Source organism: Hylobates moloch, unplaced genomic scaffold (assembly GCF_009828535.3).
Source record: "Hylobates moloch isolate HMO894 unplaced genomic scaffold, HMol_V3 SCAFFOLD_2, whole genome shotgun sequence".
Classification (NCBI taxonomy): Eukaryota; Metazoa; Chordata; class Mammalia; order Primates; family Hylobatidae; genus Hylobates; species Hylobates moloch.
This window is the reverse complement of record NW_026652277.1, coordinates 44,962,873-44,971,045: the sequence shown is the minus strand read 5'-3', so window position 1 is coordinate 44,971,045 and position 8,173 is coordinate 44,962,873.

The window sequence follows — 8,173 nt, the reverse complement described above, 5'->3', positions numbered from 1 at the left end:
AATAACAAAGTCCTCCGAGCAAAGGAGCATGTTCTAACTCAATGCAAGGAAGCTAAGAACCTTGAAAAAAGGTTAGAGGAATTGCTAACTGGAAAAACCAGTTTAGAGAAGACATAAATGACCTGATGGAGCTGAAAAACACAGCACGAGAACTTTATGAAGCAAACACAAGTATCAATAGCCAAATCAATAAAGTGGAAGAAAGGATATCAGAGATTGAAGATCAACTTAATGAAATAAAGCGTGAAGACAAGATTAGAGAAAAAAGAATGAAAAGGAATGAACAAAGACTCCAAGAAATACAGGACTATGTGAAAAGACTAAACCTATGCTTGATTGGTGTACCTGAAAGTGACAGGGAGAATGGCACCAAGTTGGAAAACACACTTCAGGATATTATCCAGGAGAACTTCCCTAACCTAGCAAGACAGACCAACATTCAAATTCAGGAAACAGAGAGAACGCCACAAACATACTCCTTGAGAAGAGCAACCCCAAGACACATAATTGTCAGGTTCACCATGGTTGAAATGAAGGAAAAATGTTAAGGGAAGTCAGAGAGAAAGGTCAGGTTACCTACAAAGGGAAGCCCTTCAGACTAACAGCAAATCTGTCTGCAGAAACCCTACAAGCCAGAAGAGAGTGGGGGCAATATTCAACATTCTTAAAGAAAAGAATTTTCAACCCAGAATTTCATATCCAGCCAAACAAAGCTTCATAAGTGAAAGAGAAATAAAATTCTTTACAGACAAGCAAATGCTGAGAGATTTTGTCACCACCAGGCCTGCTTTGCAAGAGCTCCTGAAGGAAGCACTAAATATGGAAAGGAAAAACCAGTACCAGCCACTGCAGAAGCATACCAAAATGTAAAGACCAATGAAACTATGAAGAAACTGCATCAACAAATGTGCAAAATGAACAGCTAGAATCATAATGACAGGATCAAATTCACACATAACAATATTAACCTTAAAGGTAAATGGGCTAAATGCCCCAATTAAAAGACACAGACTGGCAAATTGGATAAAGATTCAAGACCCATCAGTGTGCTGTATTCAGGAGACCCATCTCACTTGCAAAGACACACATAGGCTCAAAATAAAGGGATGGAGGAATATTTACCAAGAAAATGTAAGGAAAAAAAGCAGGGGTTTCAATCCTAGTCTCTGATAAAACTGACTTTAAACCAACAAAGATAAGACAAAGAAGGGCATAACATAATGGCAAAGGGATCAATGCAACAAGAAGAGCTAACTATCCTAAATATATGTGCACCCAATATAGGAGCACCCAGATTCATAAAGCAAGTTCTTAGAGACCTACAAAGAGACTCAGACTCCCACACAATAATAGGGGGAGACTTTAACACCCAACTGTCAATATTAGAAAGATCAGTGAGAGAGAAAATAACAAGGATATTCAGGACTTGAACTCAGCTCTGGACCAAGAGGACTTAATTGACATCTACAGAACTCTCCACCCCAAATCAACAGAATATACATTCTTCTCAGCTCATAGCACTTATTCTAAAATTAACCACATAATTGGAAGTAAAACACTCCTCAGCAAATGCAAAAGAACAGAAATCGTGACAGTCTCTCAGACCACAGTGCAATCAAATTAGAACTCAGGATTAGAAGAAACTCATTCAAAATTGCACAACAAATGGAAACTGAACAACCTGCTCCTGAATGACTACTGGGTAAATAACGAAATTAAGGCAGAAATAAAGAAGTTATTTGAAACCAGTGAGAATGAAGACACAACAGGCCAGAATCTCTGGGACACAGCTAAAGCAGCGTTTAGAGGGAAATTTATAGCACTAAATGCCCACAGGAGAAAGCAGGAAAGAGCTAAAATCAACTCCCTAACACCACAATTAAAAGAACTAGAGAAACAAGAGCAAACAAATTCAAAAGCTAGTAGAAGACAAGAAATAACCAAGATCAGAGCAGAACTGAAGGAGATAGAGACATGAAAAAACCCTTCAAAAAATCAATGAACCCAGGAGCTGGTTTTTGGAAAAGATTAACAAACTAGATAGACTGCTAGGCAGACTAATAAAGAAGAAAAGAGAGAAGAATCAAATAGACACAATAAAAAATGATAAAGGGGATATCACCACTGATCCCACAGAAATACCAACTACCATCAGAGAATACTATAAACACTTCTATGAAAATTAATTAGAAGATCTGGAAGAAATGGACAAATTCCTGGATACATACACCATCCCAAGACTAAACCAGGAAGAAGTTGAATCCCTGAATAGACCAATAACAAGTTCTGAAATTGAGGCAGTAATTAGTAGCCTACCAACAAAAAAAGCCCAGGACCGGATGGATTCACAGCTGAATTCTACCAGAGGTACAAAGAGAGCTGGTACCATTCCTTCTGAAACTATTTCAAATAATAGAGAAAGAGGGACTCCTCCCTAACTCATTTTGAGGCCACCATCATCCTGATTCCAAAACCTGGCAGAGACACAATAAAAAAAGAAAATTTCAGGCCAATGTCCCTGATGAACATCAATGTGAAACTCCTGAATAAAATACTGGCAAACTGAATCCAGCAGCACATCAAAAAGCTTATCCACCATGATCAAGTCAGCTTCATCTCTGGGATGCAAGGCTGGTTCAACATATGAAAATCAATAAATGTAATCCATCACATAAACCAAACCAATGACAAAAACCACATGATTATCTCACTAGATGCAGAAAAGGCCTTTGACAAAATTCAATGCCCCTTCATGCTAAAAACACTCAATAAACTAGATATTGATGGAACATATCTCAAAGTAATAAGAGCTATTTATGACAAACCCATCACCAGTATCATACTGAATGGGCAAAAGATGGAAACATTCCCTTTGAAAATTGGCACAAGAAAAGGATGCCCTCTCTCACCACTTGTATTTGACATAGTATTGGAGGTTCTGGCCAGGGCAATCAAGCAAGAGAAAGAAATAAATGGTATTCAAATAGGAAGAGAGGAAGGCAATTTGTCTTATATTTAGAAAAACCCATTGTCTCAGCCTCAAACCCCCTGAAGCTGATAAGCAACTTCAGTGAAGTCTCAGGATACAAAATCAATGTGCAAAAATCACAAGCATTCCTATACACCAATAATAGACAGAGAGCCAAATCATGGGTGAATTCCCATCACAATTGCTATAAAGAGAATAAAATACCTAAGAATACAACTTACAAGGGATGTGAAGGACCTCTTTAAGGAGAACTACAAACCACTGCTCAAGGAAATAAGAGAAGACACAAACAAATGGAAAACATTCCATGCTTATGGATAGGAAGAATCAATATCATGAAAATGGCCATACTGCCCATGGTAATTTATAGATTCAATGCTATTGCCATCAAGCTACTATTGACTTTCTTCACAGAATTAGAAAAAAGCTACTTTAAATTTCATATGGAACCCAAAAAGAGCCAGTATAGCCAAGACAATCCTAGGCAAAAAGAACAAAGCTGGAGGCATCACACTACCTGACTTCAAACTATACTACAAGGCTACAGTAACCAAAATAGCATGGTACTGGTATCAAAACAGATATCTAGACCAATGGAACAGAACGGAGGTCTCAGAAATAACACCACACATCTGCAACCATCTGATCTTTGACAAACCTGACAAAAACAAGAAATGGGGAAAGGATTCCATATTTAATAAATGGTGTTGGGAAAACTGGCTAGCCATATATGGAAAACAGAAACTGGACCCCTTCCTTACATCTTATACAAAAATTAACTCAAGATAATTAAAGACTTAAATGTAAGACCAAAAACCATAAAAACCCTAGAAGAAAACCTAGGCAATACCATCCAGGACACAGGCATAGGCAAAGACTTCATGACTAAAACACCAAAAGCAATGGCAACAACAGCTGAAATTGACAAATGGGATCTAATTAAAATAAAGAGCTTCTGTACAGCAAAAGAAACTATCATCAGAGTGAACACGCAACCTACAGAAAGGGAGAAAATTTTTGCAATCTATCGGTCTGACAAAGGTCTAATATCCAGAATCTACAAGGAACTTAAACAAATTTACATGAAAAAAAATAACCCTATCAAAAGTGGGCAAAGGATATGAACAGACACTTCTCAAAAGAAGACATTTATGTGGCCAGTAAACATATGAAAAAAAGCTCATCATCACTCGTCATTAGAGAAATGCAAAACAAAACCACAATGAGATACCATCTCATGCCAGTTAGAATGGCAATCATTAAAAAGTCAGAAAACAACAGGTGCTGGAGAGGAAGTGGAGAAATAGGAATGCTTTTACACTGTTAGTGGGTGTGTAAATTAGTTCAACCATTGTGGAATACAGTGTGGCAATTCTTCAAGGATCTAGAACCAGGAATACCATTTGATCCAGCAATTCCATTACTGGGTATATACTCAAAGGAGTACAAATCAATCTACTATAAAGACATGCACACATGTGTGTTTGTTGCAGCACTGTTTACAATAGCAAAGACTTGGAACCAACCCAAATGCCCATCAATGATAGACTGAATAAAGAAAATATGGCACATATATACCATGGAATACTATCCAGCCATAAAAAAGAATGAGTTCATGTCCCTTGCAGGGACATGGATGAAGCTGGAAACCTTCACCCATGTAACAAAGTAACACAGGAAGAGAAAACCAAACACCGCATGCTCTCACCCAAAAGTGGGAGCTGAACAGTGAGAACACATGGACACAGCAATGGGAACATCACACACTGGAGCCTGTTAAGGGGTGGGGGCCAAAGGGAGGGATAGCATTAGGACAAATAGCTAATGCATGCAGGGCTTACAATCCAGATGACGGGTTGATGGGTGCAGCAAACCACCATGGCACATCTATACCTATGTAACAAACCTGCACGTTCTGCACATGTACCCCAGAACTTAAACTATAATAATAAAAAAGAAAAATAGAAAAACTAACTATTGGGAACTATGGTCAGTACCTGGGTGATGGAATCATTTGTACCCCAAACCCCAGCATCATGCAATGTACCCATGTAACAAATTTGCACATATATCTCTGAATTGAAAATAAAAGTAGGAAAAAAAAGCTAAGTACTCTTTAATAAATGTCACAATACAGTTATCATGCTAAAAATAAAAATAATTCTTCAAAATCATCAGATTTCATGTCAGTGTTTACATTTCCAATTGTTCTGTAACTGTCATCTCTTTCAGCTTTTTTTTTTTTGGAATTAGAACACAAATAAAATTCACATATTATAAGTGATTACTGTGTCTCTCAGTTCTATTTTAATCTATAGGTTTTACTTTCTTTCTTGCTCTTTGCAACTTATTTGTTGAAGAAACAAAGTTGTTTGTCCTATATATTTTCTCCGTCTGGATTTTACTGAGTTTGCAGTTCGGTTTGGGTTTGCAAAATGATGATATTTTAATTTTATTGTTCCTTCTTCATTTATGTCTATAAAGAAAAACTCATTTGTTACCCAGTGGTATAGTAGTTTATGAAGGAAAGATAGGATAAATGCTTGATTATTTTTATTTAGGTAAAGTTCAAAAATAATGAATTGGTTCTTTAATATTCTTAATGTTGGGAAATGTGTGTGTATGTGTGTGTCTGTGCATTGTTTTGTTTTTGGTATCATTAAGAATGAATAAACTGGCCAGGTACGGTGGTTCACACTTGTAATCTCAACAATTTGGGAGGCTGAGGCAGGTGGACCACTGGAACCCAGGAGTTCAAGACCAGCCCCCATCTCTACAAAAAATAAAAAATTAGCCGGGTGTGGTGGAGCACACCTGTAGCCCCAGGTACTCAGGAAGCTGAGGTGGGAGAATCACCTGAGCCCAGGAGGTCGAGGCTGCAGTGAGCTGTGATTGTGCCACTGCACTCCAGCCTGGGCAACAGACCGAGATCTTGTCTCTAAAAAAGGCATAAACACATGGATTTAAATATATTTTAAAACTTTTATTGCAAAATAACCTCAGACACAGAAAGCTCCACAAGATGAATCTGTAACTTAGTGAGCTATTATATGAAAGATATGCTTGAAGTCGCCACTCAGGTCGAGAGATAGAGGTCGAGAACTCATTCCAGAGCTCCTCTCTTGCTCTATCTCAATGAAACACCTTCTTCTAAGAACAACCATCCTGAATTTTATAGAAATCATTTCCTGGACTTTCTTTTTAAAGTATTATTACCCAAGTGTGTGACCTTGACACTATAATTTAGTCTTGCCCATTGAAAAAAGATTGCTGTGTATTTTGTCTCAAAATCTTGTAAACTACACTTTGTTTTTTCTTTTTTTTTCCCTAATAATTTATCTGATGAAGAACCTGAGGTATTTGAATTGTAGAGTTTCCCACAGTCTAAATGTTGCTGATTACATATGTAATGCAACTCAAAATCGTCCTGCTGTTTGTATTTCTTGAAACTTAATGGCTGGATCCAGAAGTTTGATCACAATGAATCTGATCCCTTTAACAGACTATAGGTGATACTGTGTTCTTTCACCAGGAAACACATAGGCTGGTTGTCTTTCTTTTCATGAGCTAACTAGACATTGATTTGCAATGCCTGGATAAATTCACTGGGAGTTGTAAAATGCTGATTTATGTCATTTTCTATTTATTAATTGAGATGGAATCTCACACTGTCACCCAGGCTGGAGGGCAATGGCGTGTTCTCAGCTCACTGCAACCTCTGCCTCCCGGATTCAAGCGATTCTCCTGCCTCAGCATCCCAAGTAGGTGGGATTACAGGCGCCTGCCACCACACCCAGCCACTTTTTTGAATTTTTAATAGAGACGGGGTTTCACTATATTGGCCAGGCTGGTCTCAAACTCCTGACCTCGTGATCCGCCCGCCTCGGCCTCCCAAAGTGCTGGGATTACAGGTGTGAGCCATCATGCCTGGCTCTTTAATTTATTAGTTGGAATATGTATTAGGGTTCTCCAGAGAGACATGTACAGAGACAGATATATATCAGGAGCCAACTCCAATAGGCCTCTACTGGCCAAAGATGAAACTATGTAATCTTTAAGATAGATAGTAATTGCAACAGACTGAAACCTATCAAATAATTTTAAATCTGTGAGTTCATAATAATATTACATAACCAACACCAAAACATACTCTAGTAAGACAGACATATACAGATATACCCCTGTATATGTCTCTCTGGAGAACCCGGACTCTATATACATAGCTGTATACACAGCTATGCATATACACAGCTATGTATATAGAGTCAGGGTTCTCCAGAGAGACATATACATAGGATATATATACACACACTAGGATAGGTATACACATATACATATATTGTATATACATAAGATATATACACACATATACATGTATATATATGTATATATCATATATATTCCATATGTATATTACAGGATATATTTAAATATATACATATATACGGACATCCTATTTATATGTATTTATATATCCTATCATGTATATTTATTTATATATTCTATTTATATAGGATATATGTGTGTATATACATCTGTGTATATATCCTATATAAATAGGATACATAAATATATAATAGGATATGTAAATATATATGTATAAATAGGATATATATATCATATTAATTGATAAGGGACTTACTAGAGAAATTGGCTCATGTGATTATGGAGGCTGAGAAGTCCCACAACATGCAGTCTGCAAGCTGGAGACCCCATGATGAGGGTAGTGTGGCTCAGTCCAAGTCTGAAAGCCTCAGAACATGGGAAGCTGATGGTGTAACTCTCAGTCTGAGGCCCAAGGTCTGAGAACATGGGTGTCAGGAGGAGCAGCCTGGTATAAATCCTGGAGCCTAAAGGCCATAGAAGCTGGAGTTGTGATGTCCAAGGGCAGGAGAAGAAGAGTGTCTCAGCTCCAGGAGAGAGAGAGGAAATCATTTTTCTGCTTCCTTTTTTGTTCTATTGGGGTCTCCAGCAGACTGGATATTGCCTGTCCATACTAGGGGCAGATGCTTCTCACCAAGTCCACAGACTCACATGACAAGCTTCTCTAGAAACACCCTCACAGACATGCCCAGAAATAATGCTTTACCAGTTCTCTAGGTATTCTTTAATCCAGTCAAGTTGACACCTAAAATTAATCATGACACAATTCTTTTACAAAGATAAGCTTCCCCTCATGTCTAA